Source organism: Hyperolius riggenbachi, chromosome 3 (genome assembly GCF_040937935.1).
Source record: "Hyperolius riggenbachi isolate aHypRig1 chromosome 3, aHypRig1.pri, whole genome shotgun sequence".
NCBI lineage: Eukaryota > Metazoa > Chordata > Amphibia > Anura > Hyperoliidae > Hyperolius > Hyperolius riggenbachi.
Window position 1 is genome coordinate 58588574 of NC_090648.1, and position 16398 is coordinate 58604971.

Consider the following 16398-nt stretch of genomic DNA (forward strand, 5'->3'; position numbering starts at 1 on the left):
TCAATTCATCAAGGCTGTTACCGCATGAAAAGCTCAAATTACCAAGCAGTGAGGTAAATTACCGACTTGTGCAGTAAATACCTCAACACATGTAAGAAAAATGTCAATTTATCAATGTTACAGCATTCGGTAACACACAGAATCATGTGCGGTTATTACCTCCAGCTCTCCTCTGTCGGTAACCAGCTTCGAATGCCTTCCATGTGGCTATCCCTCTGACTGATAGAGATGCAACAGGACCAGTTCTCTCTCCTCTGCAAGCCCCGGTCTCCTCCATGATAGGAAGCGCAGGCTCTGCGGGGGGGGTCTAGTTTTCCTACCCCTCCCCCCCCCAGGCAGTGAGCAGAGAGAAAAGGACAAAAGATGTTTTCCTGCCACCCTTTGACAGTGTAACCCCCTTCAGTTCCTGCTTGAATTGCAGTGGAGCTAGCGGGAGCTAGTTGGAAAAATCATGTAAGCAGGACATGTATAATGTTTCTTGGCAGTTCATGTAAGCTGTGACAATTGAATAAAATGTTAAAACAAATGGGACAGAGTCAGAGCAGATTCAGGCAGGGAACACACTTGTCTTTCAGTTTTCTGTGTGTGTTTTTCTGCATACTTTTTCTGCACACCGTGTGTTTCTATGCAGGAAAATGCACACATTTATTCACAGGAACTGATGTAATTAATAGAGAAAACTGACAAAATGTGCAGAGTCATCATGCAGAATTGTCAGGTTTTTTTTTTCTGCGTGCGAACAACATATTAAGTGTGAACTAGCCCATTGATTAACATGAGTACTCCGTTTTTCTGTGCAGAAAATGTGCACAAAACAGTCAAGTGTGTTCCCTGCCTCAGAGCAAGCAAAAGCAGTATAACATGCACATCTAAAGGGATGTTGGGGATGCCTTTTTTGTATTATAATGCCCTCACTGCATGGAGAACAGTTACCAAACAAGAATTTTGTCAATGGGCTTCGGTAAATTACCGCACCTGTGAACATTTTGATGAATTAGCACACACAAGTCTAAAATACCAAATGCCGTATTTTAGCAACTTGGTTTTTGTTATCGAGTAGCTTTTGATAAATTGAAGCCTAGGGAGTTGATTCACTAAACCATGCTATGACAAATAGCACGCCTTATCAGAGATAGCATGCCTTATCAGAGATGGCATGCTTTAGCAGAGTAGCATAGCGAGCGATACGAACCCACAGGGGCCCAGAACAGTACGAGTGCCATTGCCAATTAGCAGGCATACGTTCGTAGCGTTCGCTATGCTGCTCTCAAAGGTGTGTTATCTTTGATAAGGGGTTTTATCTCTGATAAGGCATGCTATCTCTGATAAGGTGTGCTATTTGTCATAGCATGGTTTAGTGAATCAACCCCTATGACTTTTAATTATAAAAGTTTCTTTAACATATGCATTTCGAAAGCTTATATAGCTTCAGGAACCAGTTTGACGAAGGCTTTTTATAAACCGAAAGCTCACTGTTTATCCATCTCTAAGTTAGCCAATAAATGGTATCATCCTGATTCAAAACTGATCGCTTCAGAGCACATGGATACACAGAAAGTACATGGGTTTTGGGGATTCATTACAAAAACTGCGGATGAAGTGAACTTTGATCAGCTACTGCACTAAAACCTAACTGAGTTCTAAATATACTTTTTACATTTTCTGTGCTACAGACAATAGTAACATAAGGATATCCATGTAATCATTGTTTTATTCATGTTTGAGGACCAGTACCGTGGAAAAAATGTAAACTTTGAAATCCATGTGTATGTATATATAAGATGTGCATTTGTCAAAGTGTAAAACACCTTAGAAATCTTAATTTTCCTGTCACTTTTACTTGCAGTAGTTTGTAAAAATCTAACAGATCTGACAGGTGTTGAAATAATCAATGGCCTCATAGGGGAATCATGTTTTTCTTTATTTTCAAAAGCACTAACTGGATGGCAGGTACTCAGCCCAGCTACCAGTGAAGTGCACAAACATGTAGGGAGGCTGGCCAACATCCTTGTTTATCTCCTTTCCAGGGAATGCTTTTGTAAAGAATAAAGGAAATACTGAGAATTCCACAAGCAAAGATTAAATAGTCCAAAACCTGTCAGATCTGTCAGATTTCTGTTACCTACTGTTAGTTACAGCTATTGTACGCCTTATGAGTATGTGTAAACATTTATTTTACATTTTACATTTTTTTGCGATAGTGCTCCTTTTAAGATTATGATCTGTTGTTTACATTAATTACATAGTTAGTTTGGTTGAAAAAAAGACATTCATCCATCAAGTCCAACCAGGGAAATAAATAAATAAATGAAAATAAATGAAACACCATCCTGAACCTGCACCTATCCCAGTTGATCCAGAGGAAGGCAAAAAAAAAAACCTTACAAGGCCTGGTCCAATTAGCCTTAAAGGAAAAATCCCTTCCCGACTCCAGATGGCAGTCAGATAAATCCCTGGATCAACTCTTCTGGGAATTACCTGAGAATTATAGCCGTGGATGTCCTTCAATGCAGCAAAAGCATCCAAGCCCTCTTTAAATGCAGTTATAAAGTTTGCCATAACTACTTCCTGAGGTAATTAACCCTTTGCACTTGTATGTCCCGCATAGCGTGACATACGGAGAAGCCCGATGCGCTCGTATGTCCCGCTATGCGGGACATCCCTGCACCGGCGGTTTGCAGCGCATCGGGTCCGCCGCAAACCGCCGATCACTGTGTGCTTGTTTGTGGGCATGTACTACTACATGCCCACATTGTCCTTGCCCCCTAGCCCCATACCTGAACGCCCCCATGAGCGCTGGAATAAAGTGACATTTAGATTTAAATGTCACTTCCTTTTCGTTTTTTTTTTTTTTTTTTTTTCTTAAGTAAAAAGTAGTTGGTGGTTCGTTTTTGCAGATTCCATTCTGCAAACAAAAAAAAGAAAAATAATTGCAAATAAATGAATGGCATCCTATGGGATGGACTGGGGGAGGGTGTAAATAGTAGCCAGTATTTCATTGCTAATCTGCCCAATCGAAATACCAATGATTGCATTGTGTGTAGGCACAATAAGACCCCGGGTGGCGGGCATAAAACCACCTATTATTGCGAAACTTGCTCATGCAAGCCCGGATTACACCTAGGAGACTGTTTTTCAATTTACCGTACCATGGCTTTCTCCTCTGCTACCAGCCAATAAAAGATGCCAAACTGTCCAAATAAGGTATCAAATTAAATGTTATAATGTGTTCTTTAAAATAAGATATACCATGTTACGGTGTTATGTTCCATGTTAAAATGGGAGAGCGAGCAAGAGGGAGAGCGCATTTCTTTAAAAAAAAACTCAGAGCAGAAACAACTTCCTTTAGGAAAGAACTCCGAGTGGAAAGGGTTAAATGTGATTATCTGTGTATTTCTATATTTGCATGGTGTTGTGTGGACAATTGGTTTAAGAAAATTATGTCATTTTGTCATTCTAGAGTTGATTTATTTTTGTCCATTCTTGGCTAATGGTGGGGGATAGTTAAAATAGTTTGCAGGTATGTGATTTTAGCTGATGTGTTAATGTGGTTTAAGTTTATTTTAATAAAACCTGTAATTTCTTTAGTATTTTGCTGTGCATTGTTATTCTATGAAATAGGCCTTTAGACTGATTGCCAAAGCATTGTCTATTAACCACTTCACCACTGAGGGGTTTTACCCCCTGACCACCAGAGCAATTTTCACCTTTCAGCGCTCCTTCCATTCATTCGTCTATAACTTTATTATTACTTATCGCAATGAAATGAACTATATCTTGTTTTTTTCGCCACCAATTAGGCTTTCTTTAGGTGGGACATTATGCCAAGAATTATTTTATTCTAAATGTGTTTTAATGGGAAAATAGGAAAAATGTGGGGAAAAAAATAATTATTTTTCAGTTTTCTACCATTATAGTTTTTAAATAATGCATGCTACTGTAATTAAAACCCATGAAACGTATTTGCCCTTTTGTCCCGGTTATAAAACCATTTAAATTATGTCCCTATCACAATGTTTGGCGCCAATATTTTATTTGGAAATAAAGGTGCATTTTTTTCAGTTTTGCGTCCATCCCTAATTACAAGCCCATAGTTTATAAAGTAACAGTGTTATACCCTCTTGACATAAATATTTAAAAAGTTCAGTCCCTAAGGTAACTATTTATGTATTTTTTTTAATTGTAAATGTTTTAATTTTTTTTTAATTACAAAAAAAAAAAAAAAATGGGGAGTGTGGGAGGTAATGAGTTAATTTTATGTGTTAAAAGTCATTTATTTGTATGTTAAAAAATGTTAGGGTGTAGTTTACTATTTGGCCACAAGATGGCCACAGTAACTTTTTGTTTTAATGCGACCTCCAAGCTTCCTTCCGGAAGCTTGGAGGAAGAATAAGGAGGCTGGACACGTGAGTTTTTTCTCACAATGATCGCGCTGCCCATAGGAGAGCAGCTGATCATTGCGGGGCTTAGATCAACGAACGGGAATGGATTTTCCCGTTCATTGATCTCTGGGCGAGCGGGCGGCGGCGGTTTTACTAGCGGCGGGCGGCGTGTTTACGAGCGGGAGCGCGGGCAGCGTCGGGAACGCGGAAAGTACGTGTTTCTCCGTCCCTGGTTTTTAAAGGATGGAAAAAGGGGCGGAGAAATACGTACGCGCGGGGGTAAAGTGGTTAAAAATTCACCTAAGCAGGTCTCACCAAACTGGTCTATCCCATTTACTCAATCAACAGAGCATACCAAAATATTTTAGAACAGAAGTCTGAGGAAGGGAGAGCGGCCCAAACCCTTGTGCCAGTCTTCCTGTACATTCTTTTAATTGAATAATTGTGATAGCCCCAGTGGCACAGGCGAATCAAGCAGGTGCTTATCCACAGCAGGTGAAGGTCATTTTGGCATGCACACTACACCTCGCTGCATCTGACCTGGGCACCACGATATACAGAATGTTATTAAGTCTGTGGTGAGACAGTGTTGCAGCATAGGAGCAGTGGCCTGCCTGATGACCATTTTGTGCACTGCATATCTTCTGAGGCTCTTTGGCAGAGTACTTTTCCCTAGTCTATGGTGTTAAATTAACCAAAACCGGTGGCATACATTTGCTGAGGCCCGTTGCTCCAGTGGGAGACACAGGATTAAGTAAGGAAGTATGGTTTAAATGGTATTGGGGGCACTGCTCCATCTATTTATCTCCTTGATAACACTCCCTTGCCATGCACATTAAAGTGAACCTCCAGACTAAAATCGACTCAGCAGCACTGAAAAGGCCTGGTGTTTCTTTAACAGTTTCACAGCATCAGAACTTCGTTTCTCTTATACAAGCCTCATTTTTAGCTGCACAGAAGAAACCTGCCCGGGCAGTTTTCCCCTTATGCTGTGTAAAGCACGATGGGATTTCTGATGTTGTTGTTCTCGTTTTGCTGTTTTGGTGCAATTTTTTTTTTTTACATTTTGAATTTGACATTTGAAGCCTAGGGTGTGCAGCTGGGAGGGGTTATCAGGACACAGGACAGTTGGAATTGTGTCTCCTGCTCCTTGTCACCTCCTTTCCTCCAAAAAGATGGCTGCCCCCATGACAAAGATGGCTGCCCCCATGAAATCACAAACCTTTGCCTGTTCTTTTAAAACAGGGTGGGTAAAAGATTATATTACCTATCTATTTTAATCAACATAACTAATGTAACTTAATAACAGTATGTTTGTTTAGGCTGAAGTTCCCCTTTAATATAGATGCTCGCAGCATGACCCGGAAGTTTGTATATCAATGTCAAAATAGTCTGATAACAATATACTAAGCACACTGTATACACACATTAATGGTGCTGGGTGCATAGGGAAAGTGAATGGAACAGAATATTATAATAATTTATATAAAGAGAAAAAGTATAAATAAATTAATAATACTGATGTTTATCATACAAAAACCACACTCATGAGGACAAAAACTCTAAGGAGGTAGAGATGTTATATGGAGGAAAGGTCTCATTGGTTATTTTTTTTTTTTTTCAATAAAATGAATTACTTACCGTATATACTCGCAAGCAAGCCGACCCGCATGTAAGCCGACCCCCCCACTTTTACCCCAAAAAACAGGAAAAAATGATTGACCCTCATATAAGCCGGGGTAGGAAATGCTGGCCGCGTGATCCCCCCCCCCAGTGTGTCCCAGTATAGCTAGTATAGTGCCCAGTATGGGTAGGTAGTGCCTCAGTATAGCTAGTATAGTGCCCAGTACAGCTAGTATAGTGCCCAGTATAGGTAGGTAGTGCTCAGTATAGCTAGTAAAATGTCCCAGTATAGCTAGTATCGTGCTCAGTATAGCTAGTATCGTGCTCAGTATAGCCAGTATAGTGCTCAGTATAGCCAGTATAGTGCTCAGTATAGCCAGTATAGTGCTCAGTATAGCCAGTATAGTGCTCAGTATAGCCAGTATAGTGCTCAGTATAGCTAGTATAGTGCTCAGTATAGCTAGTGAAGTGCCCCAGTTTAGCTAGTATAGTGCTCAGTATAGCTAGTATAGTGCTCAGTATAGCTAGTATAGTGCTCAGTATAGCCAGTATAGTGCCCCATTATAGCTAGTATAGTGCCCCAGTATAGCTAGCATAGTGCCCCGTATAGCTAGCATAGTGCCCCGTATAGCTAGCGTAGTGCCCCATATAGCTAGCATAGTGCCCCATATAGCTAGCATAGTGCCCCAGTATGGGTGGGTGGGTGTGTGGGTAGGTGCTGCCCCTCCCCGCTCCCCCCGCGGCCGCCGCTGCTATTACCTTAGGCAGCGCCGCTTCCTCTATCCCCGTCCTCCTCCGGTAACTAATTCACAGCAGCGCGCCCCTCGCTGCTGTGATGATGGAGGAAACCATAGAGAGCGGCTTCCTGTAGCGGCGATGCCGTTACTATGGGAACCGCTCTCTATGGTTTCCTCCGTCATCACAGCAGCGGGGGGCGCGCTGCTGTGAATTAGTTATCGGAGCAGGACGGGGATAGAAGAAGCGGCGCCGCCTAAGGTAATAGCAGCGGCGGCCGCGGGGGGAGCGGAGAGGGGCAGCACCTACCAACCCACCCACCCACCCATGACTCGCAAGCAAGCCGACCCCCCAACTTTTGGCCCACTTTTGGGGGGTCAAAAATTCGGCTTGCTTGCGAGTATATATGGTAATTCAAAGGAGTTAGATTCCTAGATTTTTTTTTTTTTTTTAATTTTTACATTTTAATGTGATTCCACTTTAAAGAAAAGGGAGGAGTTTTTTTGTAGAATGGCACATAAAGAATACATACAGGCTCAATCAATGGCGTAGGGATCACCATAACGGCCATAGTGGCTGCTATGGGGCCTGTAGCTATGGGGGGGTCCAGTGTGAGGGGATATAATGGGGTCTGGGATAGGCCCCTTCCCTCCACAGAATGCAGAGTAGCACGGCAATGAGAGCATGGAGCAGTTATCAGCTCTCATCTCCACCTCTGATCTGTCATCCCCATCTCTGTTATAACCGCAGTTATAACCCTCTTCCCACTGTTCTTCTTAACATACCCTGCAAATTTGGTGATCATAGCATGTATGGGATATTTGCTATTAACTGCTTAATTTGGCAGCCAATCACATTTCATAAAAAATAAAAAGCTTTTTCCTAAAATACATATTTTTTTGGGTAACTATTTTTAGGGTAACCCCCTCTGCCTGTTTGGGTTTTTGTACACTCTTTAGGAAATTGTGATTGTAGAAAGGCTTGCAGCGAACAATCAATGTAAACATTTTTGCAGAAAAATTTACGATCTGCAAGTGTTCTTTTATGATGTTTGTCCATCACTACCTAGGGAATAAGTTTATATCTCTGCAGGTGACAGCTATAGTGAGGGTATATGCACCCTTATTAGGCTTAGCTGTTCCAGAAATGTAAATCTACTTGTTACCTTGCATGAGCTATGCATAAATTAAATGCAGAGTGTTCTTTTTTTGTTTCATTGCTGCCATTCAGTGTTGCTTGCAAATTTTTGCAAAGTAATTTTCGCAGTGAAAATGCTATTTTTGATTTCCAGAGAAGCAAACATCGTGAATTTACCTTAAAAAATTGTGAAAACTAGGAAAACTATATTTTTATTGCAAAAACTTTACCGGGAAAATGCAAAAATCTATATTTTTTTTATAATGAACGTTTGTGAAAAATGTGAAAAATAACAAAACTTATTTTCGCTGTCATTTTTGCTCAAAAATTGAATTTAACAATATTTTTGTGAAAGTTAATGTGAGAAGATTATTGACATTTTCACTCATCACTGCTGGCATTCGACACAGCACTCTTAACCTCCTTGGCGGTATGAAAAATACCGCCAGGAGGGAGCGCAGCAGTTTTTTTTTAAAAAAATTTTTTTTTAATCATGTAGCGAGCCGAGGGCTCGCTACATGATAGCCGCTGCTGAGCGGCATCCCCCCGCCCGCTTCGATCGCCTTCGGCGATCTCCGATCAGGAAATCCCGTTCATAGAACGGGATTTCCTGGAGGGCTTCCCCCGTCGCCATGGCGACGGGGCGGGATGACGTCACCGACGTCACTGACGTCGGGACGTCATTGGGAGTCCCGGGCCACCCCTCGGCGCTGCCTGGCACTGATTGGCCAGGCAGCGCTGGGGTCTGGGGGGGGGGGCCGCGCGCCGCAGCAGATAGCGGCGATCGGGCGGGGGCCGGCGGCGATCAGAGAGCTGGCGCAGCTAGCAAAGTGCTAGCTGCGTCCAGCAAAAAAAAAATTATGAAAATCGGCCCAGCAGGGCCTGAGCGGCACCCTCCGGCGGCTTACCCCGTGTCACACACGGGGTTACCGCCAAGGAGGTTAAAGGACAATGGTAACAAGAGGTAAAGGGAGGCTGCCATATTTATTTATTTTTAAGCAATACCAGTTGTCTGGCAGTCCTGTTGATCCTCTGTCTCTAATACTTTTAGCCATAAACCCTGAACAAGCATGCAGCAGATCAGGTGTTTCTGATATTATTGTCATATCTGACTAGATTAGCTGCACGCATGTTTCTGGTGGGATTCAGAAACTACCGCAGCCAAACAGACCAGCAAGGCTGCCAGGGAACTGGTATTGTTTAAAAAGAAACAAATATGGCAGTCTCCATATACCTCTTGCTACAGTTGTCCTTTATTCAGTTTATATGCAGATGTTGTTTCTCCAAACAAGCTCAGGCGAAGCGTGTATGTAAAATAGATATTCACCACATACTGGGGAACTGTAGTGTCTGAATGGATCCTTAGGGAATGTAAATAAACAAGGCATTTGTATGTGATGATGTAGAGCTCTCTCTTGAAGAGAATTCTTATGAAAGCCAGTGCTAGGTCAGTCAGTGGGATGAGTCACATACTATTTGTTTATGTTGTATAAATATTCCTTTTCTATCAACTAACTTAAAGTATTTTATAAAAATAAAGTGTAAATTGTATTTATGCAGTGCTAATTCAGCAGTTCTTTAGGCAGTTTATGGTCAGGTGACTAACTGCCCCTTTAAGGAACTCAGAAGCTAATCATTATAATAGTCACTAATATCCCAATGTCCAATTCATTTGGGGAGGAAACAGTTAAGTTATCTATACTTTTTGGGGGGATGTGGGGGGGGAGGGATGTGGGAGGGAAGTGTGTTCAAAAATCCACAGTAAACATGGAGGACATACAAACCCCATTCAGATACTGGCCCAGCCCAGATTTGAGCCTGGAACCTCAGCTCTGTAATGCAAGAGGGCTATCTACCGTGCCTCTATGCTGCATATATTCCTTTTTTTATGTGAATAATATGAATAATTACCTTTCTACTCTCTTATCACTATGCAGAATGATTGCATAATAAACCTAAATGTTGATGTGAACTCAACAAAATAATGCTCAATATAGTATGTGTCTACTATAGTAATACAACTACTAACCGGTTAGGAGAGACACTTAGCAGCACACAGCACAGAGGTGTAGTGATTAGTGTTCTTGCCTTGCAGCACTTTCCCAGCCTAGATACATTGTCTGTATGTTCTCCCCATGTTTGTGTTGGTTATCTCTCGGAACACAGTTTTTCTCTCACATCCCAAAACATGATGGTAGGGAGAGTAAAATGTGACAATGGGAGGGATTAAATTGGTTGCTCTTCAGATGGTCAGTTAGTGACATGATTCTGTGCACTGTAACTGTATTGATTATCTCAGTACATTGGTGCCTGTTGGGGGGGTATCAATCAATTAGTGATGTCTTGGAAGCACAAAAACTTGATTACTCTCCCACTGCGCAGTACGCCACAGACCACGTGGCCATGATTGACAGCGGCACTTCACGCAGCCACAGTAAGGATGACCTCGGGGTTGACCTGAGCAGCATGTGGGGAGCCCGGGATGGCGGCAGAGAGGGGAGTGGTCAGCATGGGACAGTCGGCTGCAAGGGGCTGGAGCGCCAGGTGAGTAAAGCTTTTTTTTCCCCCATTTTTCCTGATGACTCCTAGCTATACTGGGCACTACCTACCTATACTGGGCACTATACTAGCTATACTGGGGCACTACCTTCCCATACTGGGCACTATACTAGCTATACTGAGGCACTACCTACCTATACTGGGCACTATACTAGCTATACTGGGGCACTACCTACCTATACTGGGCACTATATTAGCTATACTGGGGCACTACCTACCTATACTGGGCACTATACTAGCTATACTGGGGCACTACCTTCCCATACTGGGCACTATACTAGTTATACTGGGGCACTACCTACTCATACTGGGCACTGTACTAGCTATACTGGGCACTACCTACCTATACTGGGCACTATACTAGCTATACTGGGGCACTACCTACTCATACCGGGCACTATACTAGCTATACTGGGCACTACCTACCTATACTGGGCACTATACTAGCTATACTGGGGCACTACCTTCCCATACTGGGCACTATACTAGCTATACTGGGGCACTACCTACCTATACTGGGCACTATACTAGCTATACTGGGGCACTACCTTCCCATACTGGGCACTATACTAGCTATACTGGGGCACTACCTACTCATACTAGGCACTATACTAGCTATACTGGGCACTACCTACCTATACTGGGCCCTATACTAGCTATACTGGGGCACTACCTTCCCATACTGGGCACTATACTAGCTATACTGGGCACTTTACTAGCTATACTGGGGCACTACCTAACCATACTGGGCACTATACTAGCTATACTGGGCACTATACTAGCTATACTGGGCACTATACTAGCTATACTGGGCACTATACTAGCTATACTGGGCACTTTACTAGCTATACTGGGGCACTACCTAACCATACTGGGCACTACCTAACCATACTGGGCACTATACTAGCTATACTGGGCACTATACTAGCTATACTGGGCACTATACTAGCTATACTGGGCACTTTACTAGCTATACTGGGGCACTATTCTAGCTATACTTGGGCACTTTTCTAGCTATACTGGGGCACTACCTACCCATACTGGGCACTTTACTAGCTATACAGGGCACTATATTAGCTATACTGGGCACTTTACTAGCTGTACTGGGGCTCTACCTACCCATACTTTGCACTATACTAGCTATACTGGGCACTATACTAGCTATACTGGGCACTATACTAGCTATACTGGGCACTTTACTAGCTATACTGGGGCACTCCCTACCCATACTGGGCACTATACTTGGGTAACTATAGTAGCCACACTGAGGCAACCATGCTAGCTATGCCGCCGCACCCCAGCCCTTCCCCCCCCCCCAAAACCCGCTGCGCATGACACTACACTAGGATGCCCCAAACATCAACTCCCCCCCCCCCGGTCCCTGGAGAAAAATTTGGTCAGAAAGTGGTCCTCGGGCTGGAAAAGGTTGGGCACCCCTGGTTTATGAGACTGCACTTGGGGACACTTTCAAAGTTTTCCCAATTTTTCGGACTGACTGACCTTCATTTCTTACAGCAATAATGGCCACTCATTTCTCTTTACTTAGCTGCTTTTTTCTTGCCATGATACAAATTCAGACAGTCTATTCAGTAGGACTATCAGCTGTGTATCCACCTGACTTCTCCACAATGCAACTGATGGTCCCAACCCCATTTATAAGGCAAGAAATCCCACTTCTTAAACCTGACAGAGCACACCTGTGAAGTGAAAACCATTTCAGGTGACTATCTCATGAAGCTCATCAAGAGTGTGCAAAGCAGTAATCAAAGCAAAAGGTGGCTACTTTGAAGAACCTAGAATATGACATTTTTAGTTGTTTCACACTTTTTGGTTATGTACTATACTTCCACCTGTGTTAATTCATAGTTTGGATGCCTTCAGTGTGAATCTACAATGTTCATAGTCATGAAAATAAAGAAAACTCTTTGAATGGGAAGGTGTGTCCAAATGTTTGGTCTGCACTGTATATAATATGGAGTAAATAAAGGCTTTTTGCATTTTTCTACACATTTGGTGGTGCGGTTTTTGTAGGGCCAGACTCTGTTCTTTTGGTTGCCCATATACTTCCCTTTTGACCTTTCTGCACACCAATAACTGTATTGTTTCGTAATAGTTAGCCTTTGACTATACAAATTTATTTTGTTGATGGTGCTTGTCCAATTTTTTGCGGTATTCATGTGTATGGTTATTTTGACTTTTTATTTTCAGTTGATCTGTCTTCTCCATGCACCCCATTTCTATTATTACAGAACCATCTAGTGGGCGAGTTTTCCCCTTGTTTCCACTGTTCTCCTTTAAAGGAATCATCAGGCACAATAAAAAAAAATGAGCTTTACTCACCTGGGGCTTTCTCCAGCCCCTTGCAGCCGACTGTCCCACGCCAACCGCTCCGCTTTCCGCTGCTCTCTGCCGCTGTCCTGGGCTCCCCGCACGGTGCAGAGGCCGACCACGGGGTTGGCCTTACTGCGCCTGTGGGAACAGCCGCTGTCAATCATCGCCGCATGGTCCGCGGCACACTGCGCAGGTGCATAACTACTGCGTCTGCGCAGTGCACTGCGGACCATGTGGCGATGATTGTCAGCAGCAGTTCGTGCAGGCACAGTAAGGCCGACCCCGCGGTTGGCCTCTGCACCGTGCGGGGAGCCCAGGACAGTGGCGGAGAGCGGAGCGGTTGGCGTGGGACAGTCGGCTGCAAGGAGCTGGAGAAAGCCCCAGGTGAGTAAAGCTTGTTTTTATATTTTGCCTGATGATTCCTTTAACATACCCTGCAAATGTGGTGATCCTAGCATGTATGGGAGATTTGCTATTAACTGCTTAATTCGGAAGCCATTGACATTTCTTTAAAATTAAATTAAAAAGCGTTTACATTATTTATTTATTTTTTGGCAACTTTTTTGCCATTGATCCCCTCCGCCATGCCTCTATCTGGGTTTTTTGACACTTTGTACACCTTTTTTAAAGAAACTGGTTGCAGAGATGCCCTAAAGGTTTTAGAAGTTTCCCTGCCATCACTGAGGCTGCGGCAAATGATGAGTTTACAAATTTTCATGGAAAGATTTGCAAACCGGTCTACGAATGTTTTTATAATATTTTTCCATCACTACCTAGAGAAGAAGTTTATGTCTCTGCGGGTGACAGTTATAGTTATTATTATTATTATTATTTATTGTATTTATAAAGCGCCAACATCTTACGCAGCGCTGCACAATAGATAAATGGGTTAACATACAGGTAGAACATACGGAAACTCACAACAAAACAAGATCATGCAAATGATTTGATAACAATACAGTGTCATAGGTCAAAGTAGAGACTGTTCGAGTCTACAAGAGGGGTGGTTGCGAGTAAGATTGCATAATCAAGCTGGATACGTTAGGGAGGAGGGCCCTGCCGGAGGCTTACAATCTAAAGGGTGGGGTGGAGACAATAGGTGCGTCTTTTGAGAGGGGGTCTAACAGAACATATTATGGTGCTGGTGTAGGGGGGTATGCGAGCGTGAAGAGGTGAGTCTTGAGAGCTTGTTTGAAGGAATTAAAGGTGGGGGCAAGTCTGACGGCTGGTGGGAGAGAGTTCCAGAGAGTAGGGGCGGCCCTGGTGAAGTCCTGCAATCGTGCGTGTGACTGAGTTATGCGTGGTGCGACTAGGCGCAGGTCATTGGAGGATCGGAGGGGGCGGGCTGGTATGTGCCTGTGGACCAGATCAGAGATGTAGGTTGGGCAGGTCTTGTGCACTGATTTGTAGGCAAAGCACAGGATTTTGAAATTGATCCTAAAGCTGATGGGGAGCCAGTGTAGTGCTTTACAGAGCGGAGTTGTAGAGGCGCTGCGGTGAGAAGAATGTATCAGTCTAGCTGCCGCATTAATTACCAATTTAAGTGGGTCAGTACGGTTAGAGGGGAGGCCAGATAAAAGAGAATTGCAGTAGTCTAGGCGGGAGATGACAAGGGCGTGGATAAGGAGTTTAGTGGTGTCAGGGGACAGGTAGGAGCGGATCTTGGAGATGTTGCGGAGGTGGAAATTGCAGGATCTGGCAATACCTTGGATGTGGGCGGTAAAGGAAAGTTCAGAGTCCAGAGTAACGCCTAGACAGCGGGCTTGGGAGGTAGGGTGGATTATAGTATTTTCAATAGTGACGTGCAGATCTGGGAGAGGTGCAGCTGTGCGGGGTGGGAATATTAGAAGCTCAGTCTTGTCCAAATAAAGCTTCAGGTACCTGGCAGCCATCCAGGAGGAAATGGATGTGAGGTAGGCAGAGACTTTGTCCATGGTAGAGGAGGAGAGGTCTGGGGTGTGGAGATATATCTGGGTGTCGTCGGCATACAGGTGGTAATTAAAACTCATGGAGGAGATGATTTTGCCAATTGAGGCAGTATAGAGTGAGAACAGTAGGGGTCCTAGGACGGAACCTTGAGGAACACCAACTGAGAGGGGTGTAGGAGTGGATGAGGAGCCATTGAAAAATGTTGTAAAGGAGCGGTTGGAGAGGTAGGAGGAGATCCAGGCTAAGGCTAGGTCCTGAATGCCCATTAGCTGCAGGGAGTGGAGGAGGAGGGAGTGGTCGACAGTGTCAAATGCCGAGGAGAAGTCCAGGAGGAGCAGGATGGAGTATTTACCTTCGGCTTTGGCAAGGGCAAGGTCATTTACCACTTTGGTGAGGGCGGTTTCTGTAGAATGGGCTGTGCGAAAACCAGATTGCAGGGGATCGAGAAGGGAGTTGGAGTTAAGGAAGTTGGTCAGGCATTGGTGGGCCAGGCGTTCAAGAATTTTTGAGGCAAAGGGAGGAGAGAGATAGGGCGGTAGTTGGATGGCAGAGCAGGGTCAAGTGAAGATTTCTTTAGCAGGGGAAGCACAGTGGCCTGTTTGAATACGGAGGGGAAGATGCCGGTGGAGAAGGAGAGGTTGAACAGATGGGTGAGGACAGGGGCCAGATCAGAAAAATGTGGGCGCAGAGAATCAGATGGGACCGGATCTAGGGGGCAGGAAGTGGCAGGTGAAGTTGCCAGTAGCTGGTTGACTTCCTCCACCGTGACAGGATTGAAGGAGGTAAGGGAGGAGAAAGAGGCAGGAGTCGGATGTGGTGGGGAGGCGGGGGCGATAGAGTGGAGGAGAGAAATATCCCTCCGGATGGTTGTAATTTTGTTGATAAAGTAATTTGATAGGTCAGTGGCTGAGAGGGTGGAGGTTGGGGGGGGAGGTGTGGGGTTAAGTAGGGCTTTGAAGGTGGCAAAAAGATGACGTGGGTTGGAGGCTTGGGTAGCGATCAAGTGAGTGTATCTGTTTACTGTCAGCGAGGGCAGTATGGTACGTCTGCAACTTGGTCTTGTATCCCAGGAAATCATTGTTGTTTTGCGGGATTTCCTCCATTTGCGTTCTGCAGCTCGTGTCTCATTTTGTAGTTTTCTTGTGAGGGCAGTGTTCCAAGGTTGGGGGTTGAGGCGACTGTTGGTACGAAAGGTCAGGGGAGCCGCATGGTCTAAGGCTGCGGACAGGTTACTGTTGTATTGAGCTGCCGCTTCGTTGGGGCAGGTTAGGCTGGGGAGGGAGGAGGAGAGAGAGTGGAGGGGTGTGACTAGTACATTGGGGTCAAGGTTGCGCAGATCTCTCTGCCAACGTCCAGTTTGGGGAGGGGGACAGGGGGTGCTGGATGGAGTGAGGGTGAAGGTGATGAGGTGGTGGTCGGAGATGGGGAATGGTGTAATGTCCAGGTTGGTAAGTGCGATGGCTTTGGAGAAAATTAGGTCCAAGGTATTACCAGCACTGTGGGTTGTGGCGTTAGTATGCTGAGTGAGACCAAGGGAGTTGGTGAGCGAGAGAAGCTGAGTGGCAGCAGAGGTGGTAGGCTCATCAATTGGAATGTTAAGTGTGGCTATATGCACCCTAAAGGTTCGTACACATGTCTGATTTTTTTGAAGAAATGTTGTTTAAAGTGGTAGTTTGAACGACAAGTTGGGTGTGTGTACACG

At 44.3% G+C, this 16398-nt stretch overlaps 1 pseudogene; it reads left to right on the plus strand.

Moving 5' to 3' along the window:
* The window catches only part of LOC137562633 (zinc finger protein 585A-like), a 177709-nt pseudogene that overhangs the window by 150768 nt on the left and 10543 nt on the right, over positions 1 to 16398 (plus strand).